General features: G+C 46.1%; 1 protein-coding gene across 2 annotated transcripts in view; it reads left to right on the forward strand.

The window, feature by feature from the left end:
* ITGA9 (integrin subunit alpha 9) overlaps window positions 1-23346 on the forward strand; it is a 372517-nt gene that overhangs the window by 157399 nt on the left and 191772 nt on the right. The gene's annotated exons all lie outside the window — the stretch shown is intronic.

A 23346-nucleotide genomic window follows, 5' to 3' on the forward strand; every position in this document is an offset into this window, starting at 1 on the left:
TTTGAAATCTGAAAGATTTCTACTGTCAGAAAGAGCAGCAGCAATGTCATGGTTGAGAAAAAGCCAGAAAGTTGAAAGAGGGAGGCAAACAGATCTCCGAATGTCTAGGAGGAACTGGAAGCTTCAGAGACCTGAGTTTTGGGTAGCACAGGGGCAGCAGACCCCAGAAGACCCCAGGCTGCCGAGAGGACATGCCCGTCCACCCAGGGCATTGCCAGCAGCTCTCCTATGGCCATCTCCACCACCAAGCCAGACAGCACCCTTGGCAACCCACGGGCCAAGCCGGGGGAGGAGGAAACCCAGGAAGAAAAGTCCACAGAAGCAAGAAGTACAGACGGCAGGGGATTCTGGTGGCCAGGGACCAGATCAGAGTCCGAAAGCTGCACAGAAGAAGCAACCAAAATTGCAAGCAAACAGACTCTGAGTTGGGAAACCTGTTCTCCCCATCCAAAGCACACAATTCAGAAAATGCCAGAACAGCATAAACACTGTGAAACAAATCCAGCCACTTAATCTCTTTATTTTAGTAATCGGAGGTGGCACTGGGGTGCTGGTAACAGTGGTGTTGGACTCGGCTCTCCTTGACCTCACTTGGCTTTTCCTCTGTGTTCCAACAACTTGTTAAGTCTGCTGCTCCATTCCATTCCTTTCCTGGCGTGCTGTTTGGGTTTGTAGGCGGGATGGCCATGTATGCACAAAGAAAGCTTTGGGGCAGTTTCTTGCCACCCAGTTTTTAGGAACGTTCTCTTTGCCCCATGTGTGGCAGCAGAAGGCTATGACCGCCAGCCTTGTGTGTTTGTCTGCCTCTGTGCCTAGGCCTGAGAGACCATTAGAAGCCCCATTCGTGTGTCCCCCCGTGGCAGGAAGGTCAAACTGCCCCTTCCTGGTTGGAAATGGTTTCTTCATTGGTTCATCCGGTCGGTCAGGCATTTACTGAGCACCCACTGGGCCAGCATTGTGCAAGGTGTTAGGAATACATTGATGAGGAAAAGCAGACATGTTCCTTATCCTTCTGAAAGTTCCACTAAAAGTCAGGTAACTCTGTGAATAAATGTCCCCTTCCTGCTGTGATACCTGCCATGAAGAAACAGGTTACTATTAAAGTATAACCAGATACTCACATGTGACATTCTCTTGTTAGTTTCCACTGAGTGCAAAAGAGGTGGCGAGTATTTCTAAATCCTGAGTCAAGATGCTTGATCACCTGTTAGGACTTGAAAGAGAAAGGCTACCACTCGATTTTGGATGTTTAGTCCCTTATCAACATCGAAGGTACGGAGGGATTGACATCGGAGAGGCCAGGAAGTCTGACATTGGAGAGAGGCATTTTTGGAGAAGGCTGAGCGGCTGGGGAGGTGTTTTCTGACCTGACCCTTTGGAGGAGAGAAAAGGGGTTGCTTCTTCCAGCCCAGAAAAGGGAGGAGACCACACAGGTCTAGCTCCTGAGAGCCAGCCTGGGTTTGTTCCAGAGCACACAGGTGTGTGTTGGTGTACCACTTAATGAGGAGTTATGCATCCATGAGAATGTTCTGCTCTCCCAGAGGAGGATGTGTGAGTGCATCACAGGGAGAAAGCTGGCCGGGAGCTATTTAAAAGGGGTTGTACCTTAGGTCACCCTAGGGAGGGGCGATGGGACCATACCCAAAACACGAGGGCTCTGGGTCCAGCAGAGGAGACCTGTTCCCTCTTGGGAGTTGCAGGGGAGGGTCCCAGTGCTCAGGAAGCTCCAGGAACCTTCAGTATGCCTGAAAAAAGGTCAACCTGGAATACCCACCAAGCTGAGAGGTCAGCGTGCAATGCCACCAACCCACAGAAGTGTCTAGAGAGACTCAGCTTTAAACATCTGCCATGGCCAGAGAAAACCCAACACCCAAAGCTGCCAGTTCCAACTAGGTGTGGCTTCTCCTCCCATCCCCTCCTCCCCTCAAAAGGTATCCTAAGCAGCTGCTGGGAGAGGGGATAAGAGAGGAAGTGACTGCAGCTTTTTTATCACCCTCTTTCCCTGCTTCCAGCAGCCTTCAGAGCCTGAAAAAGGGCCAAGTTGGAAGAGGCAAGAAGGTTTAAGTTTAAATGAAATTTGGAGTTTTTCGCTAATACACAGGACTGGTCATTTTGATACTGAATGGGATTATTCTGGCAATTTAAGCAACAGGAACACTTTATGATCCAAGGGTGATCCAAGAGATAATGGGACCTGCTCAAGGTTTCATCCAGGAGGCCAGGCAGAAAGGGCCGACCTCAGTGTCTAAGGGGTAAGGGTGTGCCGGCGGGTGCAATCAGTAGTTCATTTCAGCAGATCATCCATGCTGCAGATAGGCGACAGGTATGAAAGGGTAAATGTGGATGCAGGGAAACAGGTAGGGGGTCTGCGGTGGGGACTTCCTGCCTGGTCTCCCTGCAACCACATCTATGGTGGAGGTGAAGAGAAGAGGGCTACAGGGAAGGCAGGATGCAGTGAGGCAGAACTCCCGCGGCTTCCCCATCTCTACTGTGCATAGCAATCAGAGTTTAACTTAGTTTCCCTCTCCCGCCTAGGACCTGTCAAGTGCGCCTGTCTATAGTAAGTACTCAACAAATGGCTGTTGAATGAAGTTTCTTAAATAAGGTGTAGAGTGAGCACTGGAGTTTATTTCAGTTATCTTTTACGATAGTAATGCTGCAGCGCACACTCAGAACCTCAGTGGCATAGAATACAATGCATACAGTTCACGCAGCTAGGATTAGCCGCGGCTTGGGCTAGATGGCTCTGCTGATTTGGGCAGGGCTTGTTCACATAGCTAGGGGTCAGCTGGCTGCAGGTTGTCTAGACCAGCCTTGGCTAGGGTGACGGGAGGCGGCTCAGCTCCACTCCATGCTTATCTCACCCTCCAGCAGGCCAGCCTGGGCATGGTCACATGGAGACTGAGAAGCACGAGAAGGCAGAATGGGGCCCTTGACGCAGTCGTCCTAACACAGAGGTAGATGTGGATTTGAATCCTATTTGCAACACTCACCAATCACGTGATCTTCAGTGAGTTATTTTACACTTTGTGGCTTAATGTCTTTTTCTGTCAAATGGGGCTAGGAAAATTTATCTCCCTGGCTAGTGAGGATTAAATAACATCTCCTTCCCATTATGCCAACCCGAGAGGGTAAATAATTCTGCCTATGACGCAGGTGTAGAAATAAAAGACTATGAAACGATGAAAAAGAGCTCAAAGGGAGGAAAGGGAATTCTAGGCAGAAGAAAGAGCATGTTCAAAGGCTGTGTGAGAGAAGAGCGGGGAGAGCATGCTGGAAGGTGGGCGGAAGTCTCTCTGCGCTGGGAGAGGGGATGGTGCCAGGGAACTCTAGTTGTCTTTTGCTGGCATTGGGGAGCCATGAAAAATTCTGTAGGAAGGGAGTGATGTATTTTATTCCACAAATATTTCTTTGGCACCTATGATGTGCAAGATATTCTTTAAGATGCCGGGGATACAGCAGTGATTAATCAAAGTCCAGTGGGAGAGTCAGGGTGGTCAGGAAGGTCTGGGCACAGAATGAGGTCAGAGAGAGAGGTCAAGACTGACTGGCCAGGGGTATCAGCCCTGAGATACACTGCTGCTCTGCGGGGTTTTGCTCCTCATCCAGAAGCACAGGGCCTACCCTGACGCCCCAAGTGTGTGAAGCCCCCTCTGCTTACAACACTTTATCTTTCATGACCAAAGGTGGCTCTTAATGGTAGGCTGAGGAGGAAGCAACTGAAGTGGGGGAAACTCAGAAGCCTCCAAGGGTCTTTCCCACCAGGAATCCCTCCACCTGAACCTAAGGCTTGGACACTTTAGCATGCGTGTGTTAAAGGATCCCTGGATTTGTGGGGATGCCTGCACCAGTGACCAGTTAAGCCCAGTGGGTGGTGGCTTCCTTTTGTTACTTTAATGGAGACATCTGGAAAGAATTTGTCAAGAATTACAATAAAGGATACCACGGAGTGAAAGCAAATGTGGTGAGGAGCAGAGCTGTGTTGAGACTGAGAAGCCAGCAGGAATGGCTGCTGCTGAGAACCTCTTTCAGGATTCTTTCCCTGAGCAGCAGAAGTACATAGGTTTATGGCATAGTTATTAGTTAGCATTTGCTGAGTAACAAACCTCCCTCAAATTTAATGGTTTAACACAACAGTGAGATCCCTGCCCACGGCGTTGTAGGAATAGAGGCACATACACCAAAGGCCTCAAACTTTAGGGACTGAAGTAAATTTCCTTAATTTAATAAAGTGCGTCAACCAGAAACCCACAATAAGCATCATACTTAAAGGATTCATTTGAATCTTTTAATTTATTTTTATTAAATCAGATATAGTTTTCTAGTTATTTTTTACATTTCTTGATCATTTCAAAGTGGGGTCACTTACAGAGTAAATGGGTTCATGCTTTCATTGCAAATAACAGTTTTTCTTTTAGTAATGGCATTTTGTATTCCCAAGACCTTGCTTGATGTCAGGTGTTTTATAGGCATTATCTCATTTAATAAAAACCAGCACCCAGTATCATGGATGCCACCATTCCTGTGACTTTTTCCAAGGAGGAAACTGAGGTTCAAAGAAGAAAAATAAGTTGTCTAAGACCACACAGCCGTTGTTTGGCAGAGCTGGGGCAAAGGTCTACACTGCTGCAAAGCTTGTGGTTTTGGCTGCTACCCTCTAATTTTCTGTGAGGGTGGAACACCTAACCCAGAATCCCCCTGTGGGTCACTCACCTCCCGTGGTGGCATGCCTCGCTCTGGGCCCATGATGATCTTGATAGAGCCACAGTTGCCAAGCACGCTCCAACCTACCCTCGCCTTTCAATTCCTTCATTACTTCATGGAGAAGCATCTATTTCAGCCTCTCAAGTATCTTTAAGGTCCAGGCTTTATCAGGTAGGGTTTAGTCACTCAGTACAGTCTGCCCTTTGTATTCATGAGTTCAGCATCCATGATTTGAACAAGTGTGGTGTGAAAATATTCCAAAATGGGTGGTTGCATCTGTACGGAACATATACAGACTTTTTTCATTATTTCCTGAACAATGCAGGATAGCAGCTATTTGTGTATCATTTACTAGCTATTATAAGTAAACTAGAGATTAAAGTATACAGGAGGATGTTTGCATGTTATGTGCAAATACTACAGCATTTTATATCAAGGACTTGCGTATTCTTGGAGTTTGGTGTCGGAGGTGGTCCTGGAACCAGTTCCCTGTGGACATCGAGGAAGGACTGTGCCTCCCCTACCCAATAGAGGTGGTTCTCCAGACAGGTTATCAAAAGAGGGAAAGATGTGTGGTCTTTCCTGAGAACTGAGGTGTGCTCTTAAGCTTTACATGGAGTGTCTCTAAGTTTCCTTACCATAAAAGTAATCGGACAAACGGCCATGTGGCCAGACCTCTTGCTTCACCAAACACAGAATGATGGAGCCCCCCACACCCAGTGTGCCAGACATCATCGTGACTTGCACATCCACTCACATTATCTCTTCCCTTGCCGGAGGAGGGAACTGAGGCTTAGAAATGTTCAGTTCCTCACCCGAAAGTCTCCAATCCAGGGTTTCTGACCTGGAGCCCTGCTCTTTCCTGCACACCCTGCTGCCATTGTTTTGTCGTGTTGGGCTGGGGAAGGGCAAAGAGGGTGCCCGCTGCTGGATGAAAGAAGCAGCTGCATTCCCACCGAGGGTGTGCTGAGCCCAGCCCTAACTGCTCGAGTCTTCCTTACATTTTATGATGGAACGCAAAAGCAGGCTACCTATTTCAGCCAGGAAGCAGACACAGGATACAGACGGGCAAGCACTACTACAGGATGCTGCTTCTGTTGTAAGACGTCGTCAAGGTTCCTCCAACCCCTTCTCCCCATAACACCCCACAGCCCTTCTGCAGAGTCAGGGAGAAGCTTGTCGTTTGAGACATCTGGAGTTAGAAAGTGTCTGAGCTTTAGATGGAGAAGGAATGGGGAGACACTGACAGTGGAGTGTAGGTAAGAGGCTGAGAGAGGTTCCAGCTAAGCAGTCATGAGTTGAATCTCCCACTTAGTCTGACACATCTGTCTAGTTTTCTGCCCTTCATAACACCTTGTGTTAAACTCAGTCACAGAGATAGATCCTTCCATTCATCAAATGAATTCTAGAAGCAGACTTAGTAGAATTGAAGCCACACCTTTGGGTGGGTTTTAAAAGCAGTCCATGGGAATCTACAGGCTATTGTGTATAACTGGAAGGTAGCAGAAAACAGGTTCCTTGTGAGATCAGACACATGACCTCAGACATTTAGGAAAACCTTACAGAAGCAAATCTTTAACCGGAGGGTTTCCACACTGAGGGCTTTGTGTTGCTTTTGGGAATGGTGTAGAAATCACATGCTCAGTCTTTAATTATGATTCACCTTTGCTGAATGTCCCTTCTCTTTTCTTTACTCACCATCGAACAGAAATCCAAAGTATGTAGTTTTTGGCAGGTGCCCTTGGTGGGTTTAGTATTTCTCACTCACCCCTTTAAAACCCTAAACAGAGAGTTATTAATAGTTTCAGAAAGTTGAGGGAAACCATGCAGAGGTTCTCAGATGTTCAGAGAGGCTTCCTCTTCCCTTCCATGAAGGTTCGAAGGCTCATGGGTGAGGCCTAAGAAAGGCATGTCAGTTGTCCATCAAGTTCACTTGTTTATTCAGCTCGTTTCTGAGGCTTCTGATGGGTGGGGGGCTATTCAGGGGTCAATGAAAAAGACATGAGTACTCTCCACAGACCTTACTGTCTAATAGGAATGTTAGCAAGTGAATGTGTGATTATTTATTTATTAATAAATAATCAGGGACTGATTATTATGGGTGCTATGAGGGAAATAGCCAGGGTGACATGTTTGTGAAGGGGTCGGTCCTGCTACATGTTGGGTTGGGGGAGCGTTGCAAGCAGAGGGATCAGCAAATGTGCATAGTTTGGAGGCAGGAATGGTGTTTCAAGAGTAGTGGGGAGGCTTGGGGCTGGAGTTTGGAGGATGATGGGGAGAGTGGGAGCAGATAGTGGGGAGGTCTGGGGGGCCTGGTGGGCCATGCTCAGTGGGAGGTTTAATTAGACCAGCAATGGGAAGGCTTCCAGCAATGGGGGATGTGGTTTTATTTGTATCTTAAGAAGATCACAGTGTCTCTTGCTTGAGAATGGACAGGAGAGCAAGCAGAGAGCCTGAAGGGTAAGAAGGGCCCTCCCCTCCGAACAGACCGGGTGAGTTCTAGTTCTGCCTCTGCCCCTTCATTTCTATGCAGCTTTGGGCAGGTTTCCTAATGTCTCTGGCTCTCAACTGTTCACCCCTCATAAAATGAGGACAAGTATTTTTTCATGTGGTTTCTAGGAGAAATAAGTATTCATAAAGTCCTCCATAAACTTGGACCATATGCTTATCTGAGCTATAATATGATTCATATTGAAAGGAGGGGGACTCCTGCAATGTTGGGAAAACGACTCAGCTGCCCCCATGTGAGCAACATGTTATTACAGTCTGAGGCTAAAAAGATGCTTTTGTTTCTTTACTGCCATCAGTGTCTCTCTAAGGGAGGGCGGCTGGTTAAAAATCACATGGTGTGGTCATTTATAGGGGTAATAACTTGAAATGGTTGAATCCTTTTTTTTTTTTAGAAGCTTCATGTCTCTGTTCTCCGTCTATAGGTGACGCATGAATTCGCTGTAGCGTGCACGTGTGACGTGCTGCGAGTGTGAGGAATGCCCAAGGGGGACCCATGAAACTGCCCTGCCCAGCACCAGTCCGTGGTGTTTGCTAGTCCGGCAGATGGCTATTTTCTTGCACCCTGTTTCACAATATTATTAGGATAAAGTTTTGTAAGTCTTAGATGGCTTTGAACAAAGCAAGTCTATTTTTCATCATAGTATGGGCTATTTAGAATTTATATGTTATGAGCAAATACACTGTTTCAAATGCGATTTTCTTTTTAGCATCTCAGCAGATACTGGGTTTTGCTGCCCCGTCATTGAAGAGGGCCTCAAGGTCCCCAGAGGGACCAATTGAAAAATGTTCACTGGAACAGAGTTGCAGTGGTTGAAACGTTCTGTGCGTGCCCTGTCAGTACGAAACGTTCTGTGCGTGCCCTCGAAATGTGGCTATCAGGGTAGAAGAACTGACTTTTAATGTGTTGAATTACAATTCATTTAAATGTAAAGAGCACAGCTATATTGGACAGCACATTTGGAGAGGGATGTTTTTCTCTCATGGAAAACCCCAACTCTGGGCTCCGGGGTCCTGAGGATCTGTGAGCTCACAGACTCCCCTGATGCCCACCAAGATCGTCACCAGGATTGGTGGGAATGCTGCGGGGCATACTTTCTGTTGGACAGATATGGGGGAATCGCCTTTGCCATCTCAACATTTCACCGCTGTCCTCAGTATGAGATTATGGTGATATTGAATGGGAGTCGTTAGAAAGCTGTCCACAGAGGGGACCAGGCCCCCTCAATGGGCACTGCTCTGCACACGGGCTTCCTTCTGTTTGATCTCGTTGGGCCCTCAGCTGTGGCTGTGGAGAACAGCAAGTCCTCAGTGAGGGAGTGAGGGTATTTGTCAGTTCCTACTCTTGGTGTTTAATATCATCCTTCTGGCACAGATGCTTGAAACTCAGTGGTTTCTTGGCACGTGCCCACATCCTGGCTTGTGTGAGGGGCCAGAACAATAAACGATAGCAGGGGTCATGGCTCCTTTTTTTTTTTTTTTAAAGAGAGAGGTCTTACTTTGTCACCCAGGCAGGAGTACAATAGAGTAATCATTCACTGTAACCTCAAACTCCAGGTCTCAAAGGATTCTCCTGCCTCAGTCTCCTGAGTAACTGGAACTATACACATGTGCCACCACACCTGGCTAGTGTGGCTCCCTTTATGTTCAGCATGGAACTCTCAGTGTTTGTCCATTTCCTTAGGAACATGAGTGTTTTTGGAAGGCCTTTGATGAGTGACAGGTGGGTGGATGGATGAGCTAATAGTCATCCATCATCCTATCTTAGGAGGATGCTTGTATTTGTGGTCAGAAATTGGGTAACTCAGTTGTCCAGGGAGGAGAAAGTTGAACGTTACTCTAGTGCAGATGGGAAAAGTGTAAGAACAAAAAACTTTTTTTCTATCTATAAGTGAGAAAAACAATATTGACAGTGTACCCAAGCTTCATGGTAGGATGAGTGTTAACTGAATGGCATGTAATTATCTTCTTTTCTGGAGTCCTGTGTCTGGGCAAGTCCTGCCTCCCAGAATAAGGCACCAGCATTCAGCATAAGAGGGAATAATTTACATTCTACACAGCAAAAGGCGCTTGGAAGATAACAGGTGAATGTCTCATGGCCAGTAGTGTGGTGTTTTGCATGGTATAGATTTAGAATGTAACTTTTACAGGTAGGAAAGGTGTTAAAATGTCTGGTGCGATCTGTCATAATAATGAGCTGTGCAAAGCCCATTGAACCTTGTAAAACAACGTCGTGCCCAGAAATGGCCCAGACTAGAGAGTGGCACCGGCGGGCAGGGACCTGACAGATAAGGTCCTGCAGAAGGACCGAAGCTTCTTCTTTAAAAATTCAAATTTAGCAGGGACCATTTTAAATTTGGGGGTAGCTCTGTCTTCACCATTAGCAGTCATTCCTCAAAGCTATTTTCATTTCTGCGAGGGATGGCCAGACATGGGAAAGCCAAGCGGGGACTTTCGGCCACAGGTGGGCCTTTTCTACATGGCAAATCTTTGTTTGCACTGGTTTGAGCTGATCTGCACATAAACAGGTACTCTGAGTACAAATGGGGCCATCTGTATGCTCTTTATAGCTGTATTTCCAGAATATGCTTTTAAAGACTGTGGTCAAATTTACCTTGGTTAGGGAAGATAGTGACTTATAAAAACCTCAAACATTTATGTTTCCCTTTCCAATATAAAAAATATTAATAATTTACCCACTTAAAAGGTTAAGATCAAAGAGATCATAAATACAGCATGAATACTGTTTCAGAAACAAAGTTCAGCTATTTCTACTAACAGAAAGTGAGTGTATGGGATACCAGTGCGAACAAACATAGATTTAGTGGAAAATGACTCAACCGACTAAGATTTACAAAACAAAGAGAACTGTTTTTTTTTTTTAATCATCTTTGGTTGTAGTTTTGTCAAGAATGCTGGTTCATGGACGTCAGACAGTTCGTTGAAACTGTGTGAATCGTTTTCAACAGGTTTGTCCTTGGGCTCCAGATAGTACCTTGGCATTTGGGAATCATTTTAGATGAGTTTGTCCTCAGTACAAATCGTGCTGTGTTTAAAGCTCTTGGAGACACTTCCCTCTTCCAATAAAAGGCTTTTACTAGACTTTTCAGTGACATAAAGTTGAAGACATAAATACTGTTTTATACAGTAAAGCAGGACCAACTCCTTTATGGTGTGTTTTTACAGCTAGAGGATTTTTTTTTTTTTTTTTTTTTGGTGTTTCTTTGAGGTTTTCTTTGAAACTTCAGATTAAATTGGTCCTTGAAGTGGAGGCTGTTAAGTCCTGGTGTTATCCGTCTCAGGAAGGTGGCGGACTAGGCGGACTGATGGACCCCAGAACTCAGTTTCTGGCACTGGAAGCTGGTGTTTGTGTTTGGAAGAGCCTCTGCCCTCTGTGTCATGCTGCAGTAAAGTATGGTTCGACATCCCCAAAATGTGCGGCTGCCCCAAAGGAAGTGGTGTCATACCCTTACCTTTCATCCACTGAACATCACATTCTTCATGAGACTCACACCGTGGGCCCTTGTCTGCCCTGCCTGTAAGACAGGCCACGCTCTGTGCTTGTCTGCCTCTCTTCCATCAGGAATACTCGCGCAGTCATCCTCCTCACATACCCTGCTCTCATCTGCTGCCCTCACACCTGCCCTCCCATGGAAAGCTACACCCTTTAATAGAGAAGGGTTTCTTCTTCCTTTGAATTTTTATCTCACTTTGTGTCTCTTTAGGTTTGCATTGGAACTGTTTGCAAACAGGTCTTGGCTCACCTAAAGAAAAATTGTAAACTCCTCATGAGGCAAGACAGTATCTTATTTACCTTTGAAAACCCTACTGACCTCTGCCCTGCTCAGAGTACATTTTAAATCAAAGTTTGTTGAATGACTGAAGTAGAGTTGTTTTTTTTTGTTTGTTTGTTTGTTTTTAAACACCTATGTGCACATTCTTGTGACAGGCACAGTGAAAGATTTATCAAGGAATGACATGGTCCCCACCCATGACACTCTGAAATTCATAGTTTGTGATGCATACTTTTTAGTTGTCTAGCACTGTTGAATGAACCATTCCATACTTAATGATGCAAAACAACAGCAATTTTATCCTGCTCACAGATGCTGTGGGCAAGGACTTTGGGATAGGACACACTGGGATGGCCGGTCTCTGCTCCGTGATGCCTAGGACTTCAGCTGGGAGAGACTTGAACAGTCGGGGTCTGGTGAATCCATGTCTGAGTGCTTTATTCGCATGCCTGGCACCTTGGCAGGATGGCTTAGAAGGCTGGGCTTAGCTGGGACTGGCACCCCCAGCATTTTCTTCAAGGTTGGGGAATTGGATCCTACCTTTTGAGGGGAGAATTAGCAAGGTCACATTGCCGAAGAGCATGTGGAGTCAGAGATACTTTACAAGCATCTAGGAAAATACAGTCTGCAAATGAATGCCCAAATGAGTGGCACCAACAGTGAATATAACTGGATGACAGAGAGACATGTGGGGAAAATGTCATGAGGGAGGAGATACTTGGATTAGCCTTGACCTCTGGCTGGGGGACGGGGAGGAATGAGGGTCCCAGGGCAAGATGATAAGTGGGAATGAGCAACATTGTTTTGGGGAAAAAGAGAGACAGACCTAGAATGGCTGGCTGGGTGAAATGGCGTGTTGTGTCTCCTAAATTAGATTTTACGTTTTTGAGGGCAGAGCAGTTTAGTATGTGTTTACCCCAGAGGAAGATGATTTTTTTCATTCTCTAAATTGTTTAATTAAAACTCATAGTTCGTGTTCAATTTGTTCAAAGTTTTCATCTAATGGTGAGGTAGGAAAGGAAATAAACCTTCCCAAAATAGAAGAGGGAGAAATGAGAAGGAAATATGATCAACGGTATCTGTTCTTTTTCCTTCCTACTTGCAAAGACTCTGGAAATGTAATGATGGTTCAGAGTGTTCCGCTGTGATTCCTAACAGCTTTAACAATCTCCTGGGATCCTATTGGCAAACTCTTAAGATGATACAAGTGTAGACTTTATTTGTCTGAGCCTGAGTTTCAGTGTTTGGAGAAAAATAATACCTATGTTGAGATTATACCAGATAAGCTATAAAGGCATGTAGCCCCGTCATGCACATTGGTGATCAATCAATGTTGGCCGAATCCAAATGTTACAAGTGCCGATGCTGAAAAGAACAAAAGGAAACCTCACTCAGCATCCGTCTGCCAGTGTTTCCACCCTTTCCCGAAAAGAGGAGCTCAATGTCTGTCTCTGTTATTGCATCAGGATCTCACATTACCCAGTAAACCCAAATGCTCTAGGTGAGAAATGTAATAAGTGGTATTTATTAAGCAGTTTTCATAAGGTTTTGTGGATAGGTATGACACCATTTCTTTTGAGCTTAAAATGATTAAAATAGCTGAGGTTAAAAATGAGGGAAGATTTGAAAAGAAAACCAGTCGAGAGGTGAGATACAAGCAGTGAAAGGAAGTAAGAGTAGAGCAGAAACAAGAGTCGAGCGTCAGGTAAATATTTAATGAAACATCTTTATGTGTATCGCATATCAACTGTAGCCGCAGGGCTGGGCTGTTGAAGAAAGCTGCCTTTCTTAGGAAGGGTGGTCTCAGAATGCAACAGTGCCCTCCTGTTGGAGGCACGTCCATTTCTGTTTCATGCACTGTGCTAAAGGCTGGACATGCCGAGATGAGTGTGAGTGGCCACTGTACCAGAGTTCAGTGTAATTCTGGGGGCTCGGGATACATATGTTAGCCAAGAAATGCCGTTCATTTCTTTAGATGTCATCCCAGAAGGATAAGGAGCAATGGGGACAGGAGAAGCGAGCCATATCCTCGGGGGTCAAGAAAGATGACAGAGAGAGAATATCCCTTGGATGCAGTATGGTGGCCATTAGTGACCTCATTAAAACCAGTAGGAATGGGATGGCAAGGAGAGTCGCACAAGCCAAAGAAAGAACGAGTTTTGATGCAAGTGTTGGAATTTTGATGACCTTTTTTTATGACAGGTTTGGGAGCAGCTACTTCACTTGCTAAGCTGCACATCATTCAGGGCAGCTGTGCTGGTTCAGTTAGCCCCAAGCTGGGAAGACAGGCCCACTGTGGTTTGAATAACTTGGAAGTCTTGTGGGGTCAGTGTTTTGACTCTCTTCTTCATTTCAGTCACGGTTCAGGATTTTCACACACCGCTAAGGTCTAGGGGAAGCTTCTCAGCTTTCTGGATACCCTCTCAGGGCTCATGAAGTGGCAGGCCTGCCCTGGGAAGGTCAGGATTCTTCTGTAAAAGCACCGAACACTGCATGAAGCCCAGAGAGCCCACTCTCTGTGCTCCCTTCATATAGGCTCACACGGGGAAACAGATGCTTTCCTATAACCCTGAGCATTGAAGCGGCTTTGCTCTGCCCTGGCCGAAACATCTATCCAGGACCAAATTCTTAAAACCCCAGGGGCCCTGGGGTGATTTTGAGCGCAGGCCCTGAACCTGTCATAAAATGTAATGGATGGTATATTTTTAACTGCTGAGACCAGGGAGTTCACATAACCTATGCAGACTGAAACAACATAATGTTTCTTTCTGCAGTTTTGAAGGGTTTCAAAAACCACAGGATGGTCTCTCTCATTAGGCATTGCTAGTAAGACAAAAGCTCTTAACCGTTTCTGTGCGTGGAGCCCTTTGGCAGTTGGGAAGCGCAAGTGGGTCCTTTCTCAGAATACGCTTTTGCATGCATAGAATGAAATACATAGAATTACAAAGAAATTCAATTATACTGAAAGGGTTTTATCAAAACTTTTAAAAACGACATTATGATATAATAATATGCTAGCTTTTCCTTAATGCATGCCATAAGGTCTGCAGACATTCTGAAGTACCGATAAGCACAAACAGTATTTCAAGGTGTCTACAGCTATAGTATGGTGTGCAGTAGCTCAGATTTCTATTCATGGTAGACTCACAGGTCTTTCTAATACTTTTGTAGTTTGATGCCTACATTTTACAATGGAAGGAAATGCTAAATTTCAGTTCAAGGTTAATAAAAATAAAGATGTAAAATTCTTTTCCTCCATCTAAATCCACAGATGACCTGAATTCTCTTCAAGGTTAAGAACTTCTGGTTTAAGATATACTTTTGGTTGACAGCAGTAAAACAAACCAAAAGAAGTTGACCATTTATATGACATGCAGTAATAGATTAGCAATTCAGTGTTGAGGAGCTCATTATGCTATGTGTAGTCCAAGCCCCAGACCTTTTCTTTTTGAGCTTTGCCTTTTGTAAATCTCAGTGCCTCATACACATCAAACAGAGATTTTGTGAGCTGCTCTAAAAATGGGGGCAAAACATGGCCCTGAGGAGGCCTGGGGCTGATCTGTATCTTTAATCTACCCCCTGAGCCTTAAGACTTATTCGTGGAGACCTGACGCTGTTCTTTTTATGAATAAATTTTAAAAGGACAAAGTAAAACTCCAAGTTGAACTTAATGGCGAGTAAGGGTTGAAATGAGCGTCTTCATGTAACCCCCATGCCTCTCCGCTACTGACGTGGCACTGCCTGGCCCACATCATGGGGTGCTGGGGTGATCCAGCTACCTGCATCCAGCTCTTCTCACCTCTGTAAGGATTTTAAGCCAGCAAATTAAGTATGGAATTTGTTACATGGTATCTTGCATCTCAGAAGCAGAATCTGAGATGGGAATTATTTATGTATTTATTTTTTGAGACGGAGTTTTGCTCTTGTTACCCAGGCTGGAGTGCAATGGCGCGATCTCGGCTCACTGCAACCTCTGCCTCCTGGGTTCAGGCAATTCTCCTCCCTTAGCCTCCTGAGTAGCTGGGATTACAGGCACGCACCACCATGCCCAGCTAATTTTTTGTATTTTTAGTAGAGACAGGGTTTCACCATGTTGACCAGGATGGTCTTGATCTCTTGACCTCGTGATCCACCTGCCTCGGCCTCCCAAAGTGCTGGGATTACAGGCGTGAGCCACCGCGCCCGGCCTGAGATGGGAATTTTTGCCAGAGATTTGTTGGAGGTGTGCTGTCAGGAGTGAGGAAAACAGAAAGGGACAGAAAAAAAAAAGCTGAATAAGGATGTGGTCCCAGGCAAAGTTTAGCCTCAGCCTGATCCCATGGGGAAGCTCTGGAGCAGAGCTTATCCCGCCCGGCAGCAAGAGGGATGGGCCCTTATCCTGGTGCATCTGCCAACCAGGAGAATGGGGCAGGTATTAGTTTTCTAGGCCACTTCAAAAATTACAAATTCAGCAGCTTGAAACAGCATAAAGTTATAATTTCACAGTTTCTATGGGTTAGGAGTGGAGCAAGGCCTGTCTGGGCTTTCACAAGGCTATATTCGAGGTGGCAGCCAGGTCTTCTGCATGACTTGGGGTCTTGTTCCGGGCTGGCATGGCTCTTGGTGGAATTCACTCCTTGCAGCTGTGGCGCCCAGGGTGACTTGCTTTTTCAAAACTGGCAAAAGGCTCTTTCTGCTGCTTCCACCCTCTTAGCTCAGCCTTCTGTGAAAGGGGCCACTTGACTAGGTTTAGGTCATCCTTTCTGATTCACTCAATTTAGCTGATTCAGCACTTTAATGACATCCGCAAACAACCTTCACCTTTCCCATTTAATGTCACATCACGGGAGCGAGCCATCATATGTCCAGTCCTTCCCACTCTCAAAGGGAGGGAATTATTCAGGGGTGTGGGTCACTGGGGTCATTTTAGGATTCTGCCTGTCACAGGGCATCACTTGCAGGCTTCCCTGGAGATGGCTTCTGTCACCCAAGGGCAGTTCTCTTGAGAAAGTTGTGGGCATAGGCAATGCCTGTGGCAGCCAGGGCACTGAGGCCCCATGACCTGGTTCCAGGCTGCTCTCTTTCCCTGTCCATAGTCCCTCGCTGCCCCCCACCCTGTGATCTTGCCCCACAGACCCTTCTCAGGTGGCAGTGGTGGAGGTGTTAACAGGGGCAACTGGCTTTTTTAAGAGTGCCAGGAGCTCTCCAAGGTGCTCGACATCCATTTCTCTGATCTTCACAACAAGCATGCAAAGTTGAGTCTGTCGTCCCATTTTACATCTGAGAAAACAGGCTCAGAGTGAGTAGGTGAAGTGGCCAAGGTTACACGGTTTGTGAGAAACGGAGCTGGGACGCCCTCTGACCTTGGACTGACTGACATCACAGTCTTTGCTGTTCCTGGTTCTGTCACCTCTCTTCCTCAGATATGTAGTGTCTATTAGACCTCCCCATTATCTTCACCAACTGAGAAGGTGCCCCATCAGCCTGTGGAACTCCAGGGTCACCCCTCTCCAAGGATTCTGCCCACTGTGGGTCAGAAGCTATTCCTCCCTCGTTGGGCTGCGACCATTCTTGTAAGGGAGCCTCGTCCTCTGCACAACAGTTTTTTGCGCACATTCTTCCTATTAAAGTCTCTAATCTCACTGAGAAATTTTCAGAAACAAGACACGCTGATTTTCGCACCACTTATTTCCTGCTCTCATGACAGAATTTCTGGAGTTGGAATTCAGCAGGTTTTTGGAGCTGTCTAGTCAGTATTTATAACTGAACTAGTTCAAACAGTTCAAGCGTTGTCTCTTCTCTTCCTGGCTGAAGTCCTGTCTTATAAGACTGTTGTCGTCAGCTGTGCTTTTCATAAAGTTTTGTTTTAAATTATTTTTAGAATTTTCTCCTTTGACTTTAAATATTTGTTTACTTTTCAATTTATAGGATAGTAAAGAAACCACACTTGGCCTCAGTTTATTCTCTGGGAAACAGGTTCTTGCTACAGGTACAGTTTATAATAAGGATTTGTTTCATGGTAGAGAGCTTTTTACAGATTTTCACATCATAGTTGCCATTTAAAAAATTGTGTTAAAGGCCAGGCGCAGTGGCTCATGTCTGTAATCCCAGCATTTTGGGAGGCCGAGGCGGGTGGATCACCTGAGGTCAGGAGTTTGAGATCAGCCTGGCCAACATGGTAAAACGCCGTCTCTACTAAAAATACAAAAAATTAGCCAGGCATGGTGCTGTGTGCCTGTAATTCCGGCTGCTTGGGAGGTTGAGGCAGGAGAATCACTTGAACCCAGGAGGCAGAGGTTGTAGTGAGCTGAGATCGCGCCACTGCACTCCAGCCTGGGCAACAAGAGTGAAACTCCATTTCAAAAAAAAGATTGTGTTAAAAATAGTAATGATCACCATTTATTACTTGCCTGCAGTATGCTAGTCATTGTACAAGGTATATTTTAGAATTATACATATTATTTATTATGTAATTACAGATAGGTTATACCTTGTACAGTGTCCTGTATGTCTCTTATGTTTATTTCTGAATTTTCTTTCCTTTTTCATCTCCATGCTTTGATCTGGATATTTCCTATTGAGAGAATACACTGAGGCCAAGTGTGATTTCATTCACAGTCCTGTACGTTAAACAGTGAACAACTTCTGGGTCTCTGGTCTTCTTTTCTGCTGTGTTCAGTCTCCAGTCAAATGTGTCTTATCTTCTCAGCACCTTAACCACGGCTCTCTGTCTGGTTTCTTGGTCTCACAACCCCATGCTGCTGTGGAGTCGGCAGATGCCTTGAGGATAAATGTGGTGTACAGTGAACACACGTCAATATACTTCTTTCTCGAGTATTGGTTGCCTTATTAGCCCTGAGCTCTTAAGTTTTGTCTTCACAGAGTCATAAGACTTCCAGAAACTCAGCTCAGAAACTCAAGAACCTAGCCTTCCAGCCACCCTTCACTTTCAGTTTCATAGCCTCCCATGCCACACTGCTTACAAATCTGGAAACACCTCGAGGGAAAAGTGCCCATACATGTGGGGTTACCTCCACCTTCTTTCCTTCTCTTTAGGACCCTAGACTCTGAAGTCCTGGCTGTCTTCATAGTTAGTTCCCTGATAACTTTATATATATATATATATTTTTTTTCAATGAATCTGACATTGGAAACATAAATTCCATGATCATTTTAAACAGAGTGTGTGCACACGCACATGTGTGTGTGTGTCCAGCCTTTCGAGTTGTCCGTGGGAGGACAGAGTTTCTTTCAGTAAGTTACTCCATCCTTACTGGAACCCGATTGCTTTTAAAAGAATCTTTAAGCTGATGAGAATTTTAAAGTAGCTTATAACAGTTTAACTCATTCTATGCATTATCAGTATAAAGACAAAAGAAAAGGCATCCCACTTTTGAAGATTTCTCATTTGTTGGAGTGTCTGCAAGGTAATCGTAGTTGAAAGTCGAGTTAGATGCAGAGAAATAGAAAAAATGGGGAATGGAGGGGACAAAAAGATCACGTTTGGAAAAAGAAAAAAATACTGAATCCTTTTAAAAACACTTAGAAGATTTCCCTCAAACCAATTATCTAACTTAATGCTAACTGCTTATTTGCCGACCTTCTGTGTTATTTACAAATTTAAACTGAGGCCAACCCTTCCTGTTTTCACTTAATTTACCCCGGCAGCTGCTGGTTAGCTAAGGAAGAGGAAAAACCCTCCTTTTTTTTTCTTTTTCTTTTTTTGATGGAGACAAGCAGCAATTAGGTAGGCTTCTAGGCCACATAGCCAGTTAGGGGTGTCAGGGTGCCCAGGCCCAGCTTTCTTAGAGTCATAGGGTGAGGGTGGGAATAAGTCACTCAAGTGTTTCTCCCAAATTGAGATGTGTATCTTCCTTGGCCAGGCAGATGGGGTCCCCTTTTCTCCATCTCTGCCACTGGGTCCTGGTGCAAGCCCTTACTCTTTCCCCCAAACCCCTGTGGCAGCCTCCTCCTGAGCCTGTTTCTCCCCAGTCCTGCACCCATCAGTCCACTTCCACGCAGCCGCTACAGGGATCTTTTCAGAACACAGCCTCCCGCTGCCTCCATGTTGGCCTCCCTGCCCCCATTAGAGGGATTTTCTTTTTTCTGAGACAGTGTTTTGCTCTGTCACCCAGGCTGGAGCTCAGTGGCGTGATCTCAGCTCACTGCAACCTCTGCCTCCCGGGTTCAAGCAATTCTCCTGCCTCAGCCTCCCAAGTAGCTGGGACTACAGGTGCCTGCCACCATGCCCAGCTAATTTTTGTATTTTTAGTAGAGATGGGATTTTGCCTTGTTGGCCAAGCTGGTCTTACTCTCCTGACCACAGGTAATCTGCCTGTCTCAGCCTCCAAAAGTGTCGAGATTACAGATGTGAGCCACCGCGCCCGACCAAGAGGGACTTTTCTATAACAACCTCTAGTGTCATTCCCAGCTCTCTCTAGCTTTTAAGATCACATAACCTGCAAAGTCCCCTGAGATCTGGTTCTGCATGAAGCTTCTCTTCCCCACTGCTGCCTACCAGCTTGACTTCCCGCCTTCGGGAGTCAGATGCAGTCCACTGGACATGGCCTGCCCTCTCCAAACGGCTGCACCAGCCCTGCCTCGCACCTGCGCTCTGCCTACTGGCCTACTGTCTTTCGATCGTGCCCAGGGGCGTTTCCTGTGGGAAGCCTGCCAGCCCTCAGTCTGAATCTTTAGGTCCCCAAAACTTCCCCTGTCCTGATAGGTGTTGCACTGGATTGTCATTACTTCTGTTTCCCCTGAGATTCATTATTCCCTGAAGGTCTTTCATGTCTGTTTCCGTGGGGCTCAGCACCTTGGCTGGCATAAAGTAAGTACCCAATAAATTTCAGATGGAGCATATGTTAAGTTCCCTATAAAACCTCAGCTGCTGCAAATTCTGCCACCGGCCTGGGTGATCTCCTCTGTGGGGGCTCCTTCCGTTTTCAGACACAAGAGACTCCCAGGGATTTTTAGCAGGAAAAGGTAGATTCTTGTCTTTGAGTCTCTCAGAATGCCACTTTATTAGATGCTTTAGAACTCTAGAAGCTTTGACTTTAAATTTTTCAGTTTGTAGCAGTTATTTTTTTTTTTAAAGCAGTAAATTTTGGCGACTATGGTCTGTGCCAGAGCCCAAAGCCTCTTTCTCTATCCTGAGGAGTTCCCCTGCTTAATTGCAGTGCTGGGCTCAAGGAAGCCATACTTCCAAAAACGAAAAGGAAACCACTAAAGGTGCTGCTGCTTTTCCTTTGCGGCTCAGATAAACCGGGCCCAGCATGGGAAGGAGGGGCCGTCCTTGTAGGGGTGCTGGCCTGTTTCTAATTGCTGCGCTCTCTCTGCCCCCACCCACGCCTCAGTGTGGTTTGAGTCCCTTCTGCCCAGAGCTACTGGGACATGTAATAAGAAGCTGCTTGTCAGACTTCTTAATTAAAACAGGTTCAGGCAGTCATTGCCAGAAAGCAGCGTTCACACCCCTGCACGTCCAAATGCATTACTCATCCAAAATAAGGTATGCCACGACTCAGATTTCCATACTCAGCGACCATGGCTTGAATGGCTGCATTTAGAAACAGCCCTTACTTCAAGCCCCTATTTCTTAATTATTTGTCATTTATTCACATTCATCCTTGTGTGTGAAACATTTTCCTCCTCACCGTATATGCTGCTATGTAAACGAGTACTTTTTTAGGATGATGTCAGAACCTAAAGTAGTTGGGATGTTTTAAAAATGGTATTTTATGGACAGCAAGGAAAGTGGTTTTGCTTCTCATTTCACTTGCTAGGTTTGGGATGTGGAGGGCAGTTTATTTGAGCTCCTGCACCTCTGTGGTCTTGTCTATAAAACGGGGGCAATGATGGGTGCTGTGGCTCACACTGGTAATCCCAGCACTTTGGGAGGCTGAGGAGGAAGAATCACTTGAGGCCAGGAGTTCAAGACCACCTTGGGCCACATAGTGAGACCCCCATCCCTACAAAATTGAAAAAAAGAAATAAACATTATTTTAGTACCCAGCTGTAGTCCCAGTTACTCAGGAGGCTGATTCAGGAGGATTGCTTGAGCCTAGAAGTTCAAGGCTGCAGTGAACTATGATTGTACCACTTCTGGGAAACAGAGCAAGACTCTGTCTTAAAAAAAAAAAAATGGAGGTGAGGGGCAATAATCTACCAGCTCAGGTATTGTGAGGATTAAGAAAGGCAGTGTCTGTGAAGAGCTTGGCCCAGTCTCTGGAACACATTTGGTAGCCAGGAAAGAGTAAATGACTTCTGTGTCCCTACCCCCATCTTCACCTACTCTCCCAAGAATAACATCATAACTGACTGACTTCATCATTAAGGATTTAAATGCAAAAACCTTAAGATAGCCCACCTTAGGGAAACACTGAAGAATTTATTTTTAAACACATAAAGATTGCATTCATTCATCGCTCTTCACACCACCGGCAGTCTTCAAGTTCTGGTTAGCAGAGTCAGCAGGCACAGGGAGGGTCTGGATCCCGGGAGTGTATGCTTTGCTCCCAGAAGGACATGGGTATTAAAGATCTGTTCCTGATATCTGGAGTTCAAGAGGAGTTTTCTGGAAATAATTTATCCAAAGCCTCCCCCATCACTCTCTTGGAGAAGTCCTGTGTTTTATTTATGTTGAATGACTGAATCTATTCCCAGCTGAATGCTTTCCTGAATACCAACATAAGTCATCTGCCAGTCACTCAGGCTCCCACCCTGGGAGGCATCTGTCCTCTTTGCCTGGTCTCCCACGCTCCACAGCTCAGCACCCACAGGACGGCCATATCTGCCTTTCCTGCCTTTGACACTCCACTTCGCCTTGGCCTTCTCCTCTCTGGGGCTGCTACGGGAGATTTCCAGTCTGTCCTCCAGTGTCTCTGTATGCGTTCTACTCACCCCCAGGGCCCCAAGGAACTCTGAGGAAACACGAGCCTCTGTGGCCCCATGCACATGCCCTTGGGACTACCACCACTCATTTCTTGGAGACAATGGCAGTAAAAATAGAAAGAAGCAAAATAGGGTAAAATCCTCTTTAACTTTGTTTAACTTGATGCTCCCCCCAATCTATTTAATTTTAGACTCCTATTTACCCCACTCCTAGGGAACTGAGGTTCACAGGCCCAATCTGGGTGAATGCTGCTACAGTTTGTAGATGGGCTGCTCCCCATTTGCCTGTTAGAGTGGCTTTGAGCCCAAACATTGGTCAGCAAGGGCATCCATACAGGGACATGCTGTATGTCATCAAAAAGGAGGTGGTCCTGACATAGACAGTGTCCAGCACATATGTTAAGTGACGGAAGCAAAGTGCAGCTTGTGAGATGAGCCACCAGGTGCTGCCAATGCTTGGACTGGGTGGATACCCACGTGCCCCGAAATTGGCAGGCACGGCTGCCTCTGGGGAAAGGGCCTGGGAGTTGGGGAGCGGCGAGAGCAAACTCCTCCCCGTGTGCCTCCTGGGGCCTTTAGAACCTCTACTTTTTTTAAACGCAGTGCTACTCTGCTCCAGACTCCCCCAGACTTCACACACAGAGTAGTATAAGTCCTTGGTTCTGCACTTGTGGCCCTGAGGTTGGCCTCAGTCTGCCTGCCTGCTCGTCTTCTCAGCCTTCCCCGCTGCGACTCTCCCCTCTCTCCCCTTTGACACTTCTCCGACTTGCCCTGCTCCACTTGGAGGTCCTTGGAGCAGCCCACACCCATCGCTGCCGAGCTCACTGTGTCAGAATGTGGGACCCCCCTACCAGCTTTACTCCTCCCTCCAACTCTGACTTGTGAGATTGTGGGGGCCAGAGTCCCCGGGAGTCAGTGACACTGTGCAGAAAGGCCAAGAGCTCCAGGGCTGAACAGATGTGACTGAAAATCTTTACCAGCCATGTGCCCTGGGGAACTGAGCCTTGAATTTCCCTTTTCCTTTTCTGCACAGTGGAGGATAACACGCCTTCACTCACAGGGTGCGGGTGTGTTTCTCATCTCCCTGCAACACCTAGCACAGTGCCTGGCACCTCATGTGCTCAGGGCATGCTTGCTGTCTTTCCTTCCTTTCCCGTCGTGACTCTCAGTCTACTGTTCATTCCCTTGGTGCTTGAGAGTCTTGGTTTCTGGAGGAAGGCATACAGGGCCTAGAGTCAGACTCTCATCCCTGGCTCCACCGATGCCTACCTCTGGGCTGACACTCAGTCTTCGGGTCCCCTCTGCCCTAACACAAAATCCATATCTGTCTCATTGCAAAAACTATTGGATCATCAAAACACTGAATGCAAAGGTTTAGCAGAGTGAGCGCAGATGCTCTCCCATTTGCCAACTGGTTTCTAAGAATATTTGGAGGATGAGTAAAGTAATGTCTCCCATATGCTCAAGGGAA

The sequence above is a fragment of the Saimiri boliviensis genome, chromosome 9 (assembly GCF_048565385.1).
Source record: "Saimiri boliviensis isolate mSaiBol1 chromosome 9, mSaiBol1.pri, whole genome shotgun sequence".
In the NCBI taxonomy this organism is placed as follows: Eukaryota; Metazoa; Chordata; class Mammalia; order Primates; family Cebidae; genus Saimiri; species Saimiri boliviensis.